Consider the following 13,337-nt stretch of genomic DNA (forward strand, 5'->3'; position numbering starts at 1 on the left):
CCTGCTTCCTCCTCTCTCTCTGTGCCTGCTTCTCTGCCTACTTGTGATCTCTGTCAAATAAATAAATAAAATCTTTAAAAAAACCCCAAAACCTGACTTCATATTTGGTCCCTTTTTCCTGAGCCAATGTAAAAGTTGCTATGACAGTTTAGGGAGACACAATTTATATACATGACAAATCCTCCAAGTTATTCAAGTGTTCTTAAATGCAAAGTGCCCTTTTTCTATTCAAAATGGATGAACACAAAAAAACTCTGAACTCTAAAATCTTCGTACTACTTAATATTTACACTTTAATTACAGGCTTTTCAGTTTATTCATACTGTTATTTCAATGAAAAAGCCACAAAAACTAGCAAGGGTTTAAGTATAAACAGAATCTTGTTTTCACACTACCAAGTCTACAACTAACACTATAGGAAATAACATAACCTTGACCTGAGTTAAACCCATCTTTTCAGGTCTAGCAAACATTTCCTCCTAGTACAAGATGTGTCCTGTCAAAAAGCAAGCCAGGTTTCGGTGCAAATATCTTTGTGTAACTCCCTACTCTCAACACCACCGGAAGGGAGAAGCTTTTTCAATTTTCACCAGTTTAGTTAAATGGCTACTATGCTTGTCTGTCCAAGTGGGAATAAGCAAAAACAAAACTAGTATTTCTTCCTGAACCTACGAATATAGGCCACTTAATAACTTTTGAAGTAAAGACCTTCAACTAACAAGGTTTCGGAAACTGTTACTTAAGTCCCACCCTTCCTACAGAAGTGGTTTAAAGAGGTAGGCTTCATAATGGTGCAGGAATCTTAATGAGTAACATTTACCGAAAGTGATTTCATCTTTTATTTTTAAAGACCATAGATAAGAGGGCAACAGAAAGACAAAAGTATTGAAAACATCCTTATTTCATGTAGATTACAACAACCGCAGCTTTTATTCTGTTATTACTAATCACTCCTAAATTTGAAAAGCGTATCCACTAAAATGACACATTCTTTTAGAATATACATAAGGGAGGATATGAGAAGTACACAGGAAGGGACAGAAAGCCTGAAAATGATCCTCAAAATTCAAATGGTAACTTTTTTAGGAAATTTTAAGTGTTCCTGGGTGTTACTTACACCTTTTAAACTTGCTTCCAAATACACGAAATATTTTTCCTCTGGGATCTGAGAAACCTAACGCTTTCTCAAAAAATAACTGATAACTTCTTAACGTTGTGGCCCAGCTACTCTCTCTCTTTTTTTACTCAGTCCAGCGGCCCTCAGGGACTCGCAGATGACTGCGACTCCAACACTAGGAAACTGTCACCTTACGTAAGAACTTTGCAAGGAGAAAGGTAGGTAAGAAAATAGGGCACCAAACCTCCACCACCAACAGCCGTCACACCCCGTAAGGAGTGTCCCTCCAGGGGCTTTCCCCCGGGAGCCGCAACTGTAAGCTATATGGGGGAGGGGACCAGCTCTCAAACAGTCATCTCTTCCTCTTCAGGCCGCCAACGCCGACCGCACCACAGTCTCCTCCGCCCAAGCCCTTTCCCCTCCCCCGCCCCAGCCTGGGTCTGAGCCAAACCCCACAGGAATGCAGCCCGGTCACATGCGCTGCGGCGGCGGTGGACGTGCCTCTCCCCCCGCGCCCCAAGGAGACCCAGCGCCATCTTGCCCTGACGCAGTTACAAAAGTCATGGGAGTAATTTCGTCTCCTCGTCCGCGCCAGCGCCCCAAAGTTTCGCAGAGGCCGAGCCGGGGCCCTCACCTCGCGCAGGGACAGGAGAAAATACTCAGGGAAGAGCCTTGAGATTCTCTTCGCCACTGCTTGGGTTCCATATCAGCCGCGGCAGCAACGATCACCATCGTCACTTCTCCCTCTCTGCCTTTGCAACAGCCTCCCCCGACGGCTCTGGCCCCACCCGCTGCTGCAGCATGAGGTCATCGCTAGCCAATCACGACGCGCCCGACAGAACACATCAGGCACTGATTGGCTGCACGGACCGCCTCTGCCTCTCCCCACTTCGCGTACCAAGCGCTCCCGGTCTCTGTGGAGCGAGAAGACGGAAACCGCCATTTCGGGGGAAGACCCCGAAAACAAGAACAAGAATCACCGTGTTATTTTAGTGGGGAAACCCTTGTTTTATTCTTTGGCTTCCCCCTTTTTTCTTCGAGATAACCGTCTCTCTGTCCCTCCCTCGTTTAATCACCACCACATAAAGGAACTCCCGCTCCCCACCCCGCACACTGTCCCGCCGGCGGGGAAATCCTTCCCCTGGGCCAAAAGAAGTAGGAGGCAGCGACGGCAACTGCACCGACGGCAACGGCAGCTTTTTACCCCGAAACACGGTGGCAGGAAAGCGGCGCGGACGGTGGCTGTACTTTTCCTGCTGCTTCTCCCCCCGACCTCTTCCGTTTCTCTCTCCTCCATCGAGACGGCGCTGGACGCCCCAGCTCCGCTTTTATCCGGTGCCCGGAGTCTGCGCACTGGAGCCTCCACAGCCCCTAGTGGGCGTCGAGTGACACCCCAACCGAGTTCACCCAGCGCTGGAGGCCAGACTGAGGAGGGGGAGGGGAAGACTGAGACTGAGATGGTTTGGGGAGTGGGAGAAAGTGCATCGCTTTAGAAGGGGAGGGGGGGGTTGTTCCCAGGGCCTACAGTCCTCATCCTTCCACCCAGCAGTGGCGTGCCCAATGTCGCCGATATCCAGACTTGAGGGCTGCTCAAGGAGAAGGGGTAAAGAACCAATCCCACCAAATACGAAACTTCCCAAACCTTCTGTGAATAGTTGAATGCATCTGTTGTGATAAAGACGGAGGTTCTGCCCACCTCTCTGCCTCCAGTTGGCTATCTTCAAGCCTCTGTGGAAGAGGCAACGGCGGGCGGCAGCCCACAAGCAAAATGGCGGCGGGCAGCTTCGTCCCCTCCCCCTCTGCCCCTGCGGAGCGGGGCGGGCGGGCCCCGTGCACTTGCCGCCGCCGCCGCGGCCGCCGCCGCCGCCGCCGCCGCCGCGGCCGCCGCCGCCGTCGCCGCCATTTTCCCAGAGCGAGAGGCAGTGACACTGAGCGGGCGCAGGGGGCCGAGTCGGAGACCGTGCCTGAGTTCGGGAGCGGCAACAGAGGGGGCATAGACACTCTGAGCAGCCTTGCCGTCGCCTCTGCGTTCCTGTTGACTGTCTGGGTGCCCCCTCCCCTACTCTTTGATTGCTGGTGAAGAGGCTGCGCGCTGCTGTTTGGGGAGGGGGTGTGTGGAGCCGGGTCCTGTGTCCGCAGTGGCTGCTGTCTGGGGGTCGTCTGTTCGCGGAGGTGTGGAGAGACTCCCTGGGGGTCGAGCAGATAACGGGGTTCGGGTGTCTGGTGTGTGAACATCACAGGTCAGTGCCTGTCGTCTCCTTGGGAGTTCTTGGGGTTTGTGGGGTGGAGGGACGCGTGTTTCAAGGGGGAGGGGGCTTTCTCATTTTTATCCTTTTGGGAGGGGGTTGGGGGGAGTCGACGTTGACTTTCAGGTGTCTGGGCTGGAAGAAGACGCTGCTTGTTTGAATAGAATTTATCCTTTCTCTTCCCTGTCCCTAGAAAGGGAGCATTATGGCGGGTTTTAGGGTTGGGGAAAGGGGAAACTGGCAGTTAAACCCCCTTGAGAGTGGGAGTTAGGGAGGGGGCGCACTCCTCATTGGCAGCGGGTTAAGGCCGCTTGGGTGAGGAGGGAGGCTTGTGACTGTTAGTAGGGTTTGTGTCGAAGTGGTCCCAGGAGCTGCCAGTCTCCCTTTCCTCGACCGCATCTTGTTCAGGTGCTGAAAAACCGTATAGGCCCCATTTTCTTCTTCTTCCATTAATTGCCTGGTATTCTCTGGTGCAATTACCTAGTAAATACGAAGGGGGTTAAGAGGACGTTCTGGGTCTCTATCTCCCTTTGTGGGGGAACGAGACAGCTCCTCATCCTCTCCAGGAGAGGGTAAACCCGCCCCTGAGGTGGTCACCCCAGTACCCAGCCTTCTCAGTCTCCTCCCCCACTCTTCTTGCATTATCGCGGTCCTTTACTGTACCGCAGGCTTAGAATCCACAATATGGCACATTTCAGAAAAGCTTATTTTGACCAAAGGGATTGGCACAAACACTGTGGCAGCAGATAGAGAAGAGAAACAAACGGTTCACTGTGCTAAACGGGGGAGGGGGGAGAGAAAAAACAATCCGGAGTGCTCTCTTCCACTGGCCTCAGTTCCGTAGAGATAGATCCGTTCTTGCTAGACTCTTAAGAATGATACAATTTAAAGTCAAAGAGAAATCGCTAGAGTTCGCTTTGGAGTAAACCCCGGGTTTTGTTTTGGTTTGGTTTGGTTTTTTTGGTGCCTATTTCCCCTCCTTTTAGAGATGTGAATAACGTAAGGTGTTGGAGTTCTGGAGACCTTGGAGAGAATTAAGTGAGGTGCATTCAACTCTAGGCTGGAGACATCAATACCTAACTGGAAGATAGCCCCGTTTTTTCCTTTATTTTCCGAGATGGGAAGTAAAAAGTGAAATTTCCCTCTTTTGTCCTTTACAGATTCTAAAAATGGCGGCCCCAGGCTGATGTTGTGGTAATCTAATCAGCTCGGGTCCTCCACACCCCATGCAGTGCGTTTGTCTGCAGCATATTACGGGCTTATTATGTTTACATGAAAAGACTGTGCTTCTTTTCTTCCCCAGATAGTTTACAAAAATGTGTTGATTTTACTGCAAATTATAGTGCTGTGTTTTAGTTGATTAATTTTATTGTTTTTCCCGAGAGGCAAATAAAATGACACCACTTTCGAAAAAAAAAATTAAAACACTCAGGTAGCCTTAGAAATTCAAGTAGTGAGGGTAGGTACTCTTAAACATTAAAAAGAAAAAAATACTTGGGACAAGGAATAGTTTCTTGCTCGGTTTAGTGCAAGTGTTTTTTATTCTCTGTGCTAAAGTAAGTTAAAATGTTTAATAAGTGTGTAACTGTAACATTTTGTGGGACTACATGTTTTAATTTAAAGTGAAATGTTTCCCATCCACTTCTTGACCAATTTTGTGAATTTTGGTTTTTGTACTCTTTCAGATTAATTTTTAGGGAGCTGTACAAACAAGCCTAAACCTGTTACTTCGCTGGGTGTGGAGATGCTTGTTCTTCTCATTATTCTATTTTGCATCCATTTTTCTCACGTATTTTAGCATTCCTTAAGAATTTTCCAAGTTATCTGTATTTCATGAAGTGCAGCTGCAGTTTGCTATCTTTTAAAATTGTTTTATAGCATATTATTGTAATTATGTAAGTAGAAAAGTAAGGCTTTAGTTCTTGAAGCCACCCCCGCCATGCCCATTTACCTATTTTGGGATGTGGAACTTAGTCTGTTTTAATGACTTGAAATGAAAGCCATACCATAATATAGGGTCTTGAATCCATTTTATTCTAATTTCAGAATCTACTAGATTGAGACAGAAAATTAAATGGTGTCATTTACCAGTATTTGAAAAAGTAGGAATGATTAAAATTCACCTCTGTAGTGGGAGGTTGATGTTTTTGGCTTCAACTTAGCAGTGAGTTTTCATTAATGGCGTTTAATGACCAGTCTGATATGGAATAACTGAAAGATGAGTGCCTTTCAGTCCAGTAGTTCTTAAAAAGGTTGGGGAGTATACACCCTTTAATGATTATTTTATTCCACTGTAAATTCTGCTCTGATATTTACAGTGGAACAAGAGAATCATGAAGTTCACAATTGAGCTAGTTTACTTTTTGTTCTACAAAATAATCTTAGAAATAACTGGCTTAGAGAGTTTCATCATGGAAGACTGAGCACATAACCTTACTTAGAATCTTTGAAATGTATTGTAAAATGAAATATTAGTGGATAGTTGGAGTTTGTGTAGGGGTTTCTGGTCAATACTCATTTTTATTATGCTCTGGGTGATCATGTAAGTCTAGGTCGTAACTTTAATGTAAAGATTGTGCATTTGTTTCATAGAGTGTGTGGTTAAGATCTGTGGTCCAGAAGGTTGGTACTTTAACTTACTATTTAATGTAGGAAATCAGTATACTCTTAGGGAAATTTGGTTTATGTAGCCAGGGGAGGGAACACTGTCTACACCCATTGTTTTTTCTTGATAGTGACCTTGATAGGTCTAGACACAGAGCATTTGGACCTACTTGGCTTCAGATAAACAATACCAAGTTAGAAATTATGAGAAAAGCTGCCTTCACTCTATTAGCTTTCCTCATACTGGGCTGCTTCATTGCCTTTGGTTTTTTTTGTTTTTGTTTTTGTTTTTGTTTTTGTTTTTGCTTGTTTTGATATATATTTGAAGGATATTGTACTTTATTTTAAATGGTTAATTTATAAATAACATGGTTATAAATGCTTGGCTTTTGTTAATGTATACCCCATTGACTGTGTTTTAAATTAGAATTGTAGAGGCAGATTTATTAAAAGGTTAGGCAAGGTTTTTTCTTCTTGGTGAGTTTTGATACAGTAGGTCTGGGTAAGGGGGGAGACTAGTCAAATGGTCTTTTGTTCTTAGGGTAGCTGAGTTTTGAGGGATTAGGTGTTTATCTGTTTAAGTGGATTTGTGAAAAATTATAACGTAATTGGAGAGCAGATTTATTTTTAGAGACTATATTTTGATCGTACTTCCCTTTTGTTGTCAGTGTATGTTATAGGATCCCTTTGATCTCAATTTAAGTTTAGAACCTTTACAGGGCTCCTCCATTTCCCTTCAACTCTTTAGATATCTGATAACTCACAATTTTGGCTTGTCTGTTTTAGATCTTCCAGCCAGAGAATTTTTACCATGTATACCACAGTAAGCTCTAGGACTTCTTGGATCTAAAATGAGGAAGTGAGGATAAAAGCCAATTAATAATTTAGGAAAGATTCTTCTTTTAACACATACCTTAGTGGTCTTAGTGAAAGTCTAACTTTTAAAATTGGTTTCTTATTTCTAAGAATAATATACCCATTTTCATGCATCAAAGCCTTACACCTATAGGGATTTTTTTAAAGTGTGTTACATAAATCCTAACAGATCCGCTTTTCTGGAAGTTAGTACTGGGACTTAAATGTGTGCTATCATTGAGTGTTTAAAATGGAGAAAATGAAAAAGACTTGGAAGAACTGTCAAAAGGTGCTAAAGAAGTATCAGTGTGGAATTTTTGTAAAAGATGCTGTTTATTTTTTAAAATATTTTCATAATGTATAATTAGCTTTCATTTCCAAAGGATTGATTCACAGTAGAGAGTAGGTGCTCAATTATTTGTTGCATTTAAAGCTTTCATTTAAGCAGACACATCTCAAATATTCTGGGTAATCAGGGACTGTTTCTTGTGATATGTTAGAATAAATGTTTAATACTTGTATTCAGGGAGAATTTTTAATGTTAGCTATAGAATTATTTTTACTTTATGGTAAAATTATTCTTTTGTGTTGACTGGCAAAAAAACAAGGATACTATTTTAGATGTTGCTGTATAAATGTTAGTTTTTAGGCTGAGTTTAAATTGGAGTAGCTTACTGTTTCTTTTTTACTGTCTTTTGTAACATACAAGTGTTGGGAAGAGCCTTTTTTAAAAAATATTAAATGGATAATATGTATTAAATTCTTATTTAATATGGAAGAGGAATATTTATGGTTGAAAATATTTTTTTAGCACACCAGATTTGAAGTAACAGTATTTAACTAAAAATCTTGCTATTGCAATTAAATTAATTCCTAACAAAAGAGAGAGGTAGGAATTAACCAAAAGATTTTTTTTTGTTGTTAATTGTGAGCACTCATGCTAAGTGCTACATTAAAAATCAGATGGTGACTAAAGCTAATTTAATTAGATGTTATTTGTGTCTTTAAGAATATAAGAAGTTTTTATTAACCATTAGTAACAAGGATGCTTTTTTACTTAAGTCAGAGTCAAGAAAATAGTTGGGTCTTAAATTTCACTTGATAAATATTTCCCCTTAATATGACATCAGTTCGTTCTTCCCTACAGACAGCTCATAAATAAAATTCTGTTTTTAGGTAGTTTACGAAAGCCGTTTTTGTATTGTTAGGTGAATTTTCCAGCTTTACTGGAAAATCTGATTTGATTATTTATAAGAACTATTTAAGTTGTTTGGGATCTTGGACTTTTAAGTGCAACAGCTCAGTCAGTTTTTTTTTGATGTGTTGAGTTATGCCATCAAAACAAGATACTGTGGCTTTCCACACATAAGTAATCTATAATATAGTAATTCATTGAGTAAATAATCGATTACTTGTCCATTATTTCTAGCTAAAATATTTGTTTTTGCATTTTAAAATTGTCCTAAGTGTGAAATCTGGGTTTAATTAAGACAGGACCTGAGAAAATTATTTGTGCAACTTTCTTTATTTGAGTTGTACAGTTGGAGAAGAGAGAATTTTCTAGCAACTCTTAGATGTTTGCTTAATTTAGAGTTAATCTGAAGGAAAAAACATCTTCGTCCTGAAGTGTATAATTGAGAAAGAACATTGAGTAATCACACCTGGTTATAGCTAACTTTGTTACAGCATTTAAGGTCTGAGCCTGTGGCAATAAAGTTAACTAATGGAACAGTGGGATTGAGATAGTTTTGGTTTGTGGTATTCATAAGATAATTTTAAATTGCAGGTTCACAGAATTAGGTTAGCTAACATTTTATCTACTACCAGAAAAATTTTTTTAAATTTTATTTATTTGACAGAGAGAGCGATCACAAGTAGGCAGAGCAGCAAGGGGCGGGGGCGGGGGGAGGGGGGGGACTGAGCAGAGAGCCCATGCAGGACTCTATCCCAGGACCCTGAGAACATGACCTGAGCCGGAGGCAGTCTTAACCCACTCAGCCAGCCAAGCGCCCCTAAGACCAGAAAAATTTTTAGTGTTTAAATCTATTTTGACTTTTGTTTTCAAAAGGTATTTATAACATAATTTTTACTTAAAGACTAACTGAAAAAAATTGCTCTTGTTTTTGTATGTTGTTTGAAGAAAGACAGGTTTCAGGAATTTGAAAACCCATTTTCTCTTTAATGATACGTGACTGATTGAAAGGTTGAGACTGCTTCATTAGCCATACATTGATGAGGTTCTGGGGTTGGTCTGATACATAGTAGCTCTTCTTGAGAAAGTAAGATTGTTCCTTTTGAATTATTTGCTCTTCTGCTGCTTCTCTTTAAATGAAGCTGCATAATTGGCTGAATTGACACAGCCCTGTTATATCTTACCATTAAGTCCCCAGCAAAACCATATTTTTCAAGCACAGACAAAAGATTATTTCTACTTCTCAGAAGCCTGCTGTTTTAGAGTTTGTTTGGATGCAAGGTACAGAAATCAGCTCCAGCTAGCTTAAGTAAAAGATTTGTTATAGAACTGTAGGGAAATCTTAAGAGAACTTTTTTGAAGAAAGTACAGTTAGACCTCACAGGAATTGGCAAGGTGTCAGTGAACCACTGTTCTCCATCTTGATCCCTTTAATTAGCTGTGACTGGTTAAGGAGATGGTGGTAGAATGGGTATTTATGGTGTGGGGGAGTTTGCTTGGGTGGAGAGCAAGAGAAGGACACTTAATTCATCGTAAAACAATTGCTTTTTTTCCCTGGATGTTCATGTGTACTTCGGAGGGCCTCTGAAACTAAATAGTGTCAAATGGATGATTCCATTTTTTAATTTTTAAAAATACAAATATTGTATATAATTATATACACATATGCTAAGGAATACTGCCAAAACACCAAGATTTTTTCTGTTTTTGTTTTTTTATTTTTAAATAATTTCAGGCTTACAGAAGTTACATGAGTAGTAACAAAACTTCCCTTAAGCCCTTTACTCAAATCCCCTCGTTTTTAACATTTTGTCTTATTTACTTTATTATTTTCTCTGTTGATGTGAAAAGAAATTCTTAACTATTTGAGAGTAGATTGCATATATGATGTTGTCTTATACTTAAGTATGCATTTCCTAAGATCAAGTGTCTTAAGTAAGCAGAGTGGTTAAATTTAGGAAATTTAGCATTGATGTAATACTTTTCATTTAGACTCTTGTCCATATTCCATTTTCATTGGTTCCCAGTTATGTCCTTTATTAGCACTTTTTTTTCTGGTTCGGTTGCCAATTCAGTATCACAGATTGTGTTTAGTTTTCAGGTCTCTTAGTCTTTCATGATATTGGCAGGCTAGTCATTAAAGCAGTGTCCCTCAGTTGGGTTTACCTAAGGTTTCTTCATGATTAGATTCAGATTTTGGATTTTTTTCTGGAGTACTAGATAAGCAATATATGGGTTTTTTGTTTTGTTTAATCATCTGGATGCATTTAATATTTGTTTGCCCCTTATCAGTAGTTCATTTTAATTGCTTGGTTAAGGCGTGGTGTAGTTTCTCCATTGTATAGTTACTGTTTCTCTTTTTGCCATTATTAAGTAATTTGTGGGAAGGTATTTTGAGGTTGTGTAAATATTGTGTTCCCTGTCAGACTTTCCTAGATTCAGTGTCTATTGGTGATTCTTCTTTTTTTTTTTTTTTTCTATTGGTGATTCTTGCCAGAATAAGTTTTTACCATGTGGCTGCAAACACACCAAAGTTTTTAACAATGATTTGTGTCTGGGTAATTGGAATTGTAGGAGTTTTCTTTTTTCTTCTGGTCTTTCTGTGAGACAGATGAATCGTTTTTGAAATCACACAGATTAAAATCCACTTTAAGGAAGGAAAGTGTAGATAATTTGGATAGTATCAGATAGTGTCATTTTCTACACAAATGGAATTTAAAATAGCTTACTGAATGCTGTCCTAATTTGAAATTCAGAATACAGAAAATAAGTATATAGGTTGTTAAATTATTTTTTTAATTATAGTGTTCTAATTACTCGTTTAGTTTTTAGAATTATTACTAAATGAGCCTTGAGTTAGAGTTGTTTAGGTTTATGATTTGCTGCTAACACTCGCATTTTGATATCTGAGACAATGCTAAAAATATATATATACATATATGTATTTTTAAATTTTTCTTATTTGACAGAGACACAGCGAGAGAGGGAACACAAATGGGGTGTTGGGGGGGAGAGAGAAGCAGGCCTCCCGTTGAACAGGGAGCCCAATGTGGGGCTTGATCCCAAGATCCTGGGATCATGACCTGAGCCAAAGGTAGATGCTTAGCAACTGAGCCACCCAGGTGCCCCTGAAAATATATATTTTAATTATGGTGTTATTCCCCTTTCTCCATTTAAAAAAAAATCTTTGAAGTAATTCTTTTAAAAATTTTTTTTCTGAAATTTTTCTGAAGTTTTAAAAACATATGTTAAACATACATGTTAAAATATATATTTAACATACAAACATATGTTAACATATAACATATATGCAAGTTTTTTTTTTTAAGATTCTCTTTATTATTTATTTGACAGACAGAGATCACAAGTAGGCAGAGAGGCAGGCAGAGAGAGAGGAAGGGAAGGAAGCAGGCTCCCCACTGAGCAGAGAGCCCAACAAGGGACTCTATTGAAGGACTTTGGGATCATGACCTGAGCTGAAGGCAGAGGCCTTTAACCCACTGAGCCACCCGGACGCCCAAGTTTGCTCTTTTAAAAAGGGTTGGTGAGATGGTACATTTAATACAGCAGAGCATCAAACATCTGTAACTCTTAGAACAAAGTGCTGTATGATTTTTTGGAACAAATGTAGTACTTACTGTGGAAAAGTTCATTAGAACAAGAAAAGAATAAACGGAAAATACTTATTCAGACTTTAATTACATTATAATGATACTCATCAATTTGGCATATTTCTTCTTTTTTTTTTTTTTTTTTTTTTTTTTTTTAAAGATTTTATTTATTTATTTGACAGAGAGAGAGATCACAGGTAGGCAGAGAGGCAGGCAGAGAGAGAGAGAGGGAAGCAGGCTCCCTGCTGAGCAGAGAGCCCGATGCGGGACTCGATCCCAGGACTCTGAGATCATGACCTGAGCCGAAGGCAGCGGCCTAACCCACTGAGCCACCCAGGCGCCCTGGCATATTTCTTCTTAATGATAAAATATTGGTAGTGAAATTGGGTGGTAATTTGAATATTTTACTGATTAAGGCCCTGGGTAACATACTGAATGAAAATTACTAATTTCTTTGGAAATTTTCAGAGAAAATTGGGAGAAGAAAATTTTGAGACTTGTGGGTACTTACAGAGTGGAGATTACATTCTCTAAAACTTGAAATATCCTGATAAAGAACATATTTCAAAATAGGATTAATGAGATGATACACTTGAATAATCAGCATTTTGTAGGGGCTTAATTAATTTAAAACTCATTTTAATCAACTGTATCTGTGTCTTAAGAGGATGAAAGTTCAGTTTGTAGCACTACTAAATCATATTCCATTGTCTTAAAAAAGTACAGGGTGAGAGGTGCAAAACAAATCTCATGATGAACTGAGGATTTTCTTTTAGGCCACAGCCTGCATGCTGGTTATGTAAAGTAGCATCCTATTGACTGAAGCTAAGAAACTAGAGTTAGAATTGATTTCTGAGATTTTTATTTAAATATTTTTCACTGTGGTCCAGGGACCACATGTATTACTTACGTGGTACTCACTAAAGCAAACATTCTTGGGCCCCATTCCAGACCTACTTAATCACATCTAGTGGAGTCTTGAATTTGCATTTTAGTTGCTAGCCTCAGCTAGTTTTTACAGTGTTCTAGCTCTTCCCTTTTATTTTGCAAGTAGAACAGAAACCAGGGAGGTTAAATGATTTTCCTTAGCTCATATAGTTAGATAGTGGTTGATCAGGGATTAAAATTTAGGTCACAATTCTTGATATTTAAACTTTTCCAGGAAACCATGCTGACTGTCCTCTTGAGAAGCCAGTCCCCTATTTTTAGATTATCTGAATGAAGGAATACTAGTCTTTGTGCAGTGTCATGTGACAGACTATGTTTTGTGTTTCTTTACATCCCAATTCAAGATTATCTGTTGGTTTCCAGAACCTACGTGTTATTTGGATGAGTCTCGGATTAGAATTCTAGCAGTACAAATTGTGATCAAGGTTGATGAGCCTTGAATGCTAGGACAGAAGATTATGGACTTTATGGGAGAGCTGCTGAAAAATTTGTTTTGGGGAGTGACATACTAAGACTTGATTATCCCCTCCAATTTTTAAGATTATGAAAGCAGTATATATTCTTATTATATATGACTCAACAGTACTTCGTTAGAGGCAGTATTGCATAGGACTTAAAGTAGAAACTAGAACCGTAAGGTTGTATTGCCTTATGATCTTCGGCAAGTTACTTATCTTTTAGTGCCTTAGTTTCTTGATCTGCAAAATTGAGATAATAAATAGAGCCTATCTTACAGAGTCGTTTTGAGAATTCATTGAGTTAAT

General features: G+C 39.8%; 1 protein-coding gene across 4 annotated transcripts in view; it reads left to right on the plus strand.

The window, feature by feature from the left end:
• The first annotated feature begins 2,958 nt into the window (after positions 1-2,958).
• KMT2E (lysine methyltransferase 2E) overlaps positions 2,959-13,337 on the plus strand; it is a 97,438-nt gene continuing 87,059 nt past the window's right edge. For all 4 annotated transcript variants that reach the window (XM_032305481.1, XM_032305480.1, XM_032305484.1 and 1 more), the window contains exon 1: positions 2,959-3,357. The gene's annotated coding sequence lies outside the window, so the exon portion shown is untranslated. The remainder of the gene's footprint in view (positions 3,358-13,337) is intronic.

The sequence above is a fragment of the Mustela erminea genome, chromosome 11 (assembly GCF_009829155.1).
Source record: "Mustela erminea isolate mMusErm1 chromosome 11, mMusErm1.Pri, whole genome shotgun sequence".
NCBI lineage: Eukaryota > Metazoa > Chordata > Mammalia > Carnivora > Mustelidae > Mustela > Mustela erminea.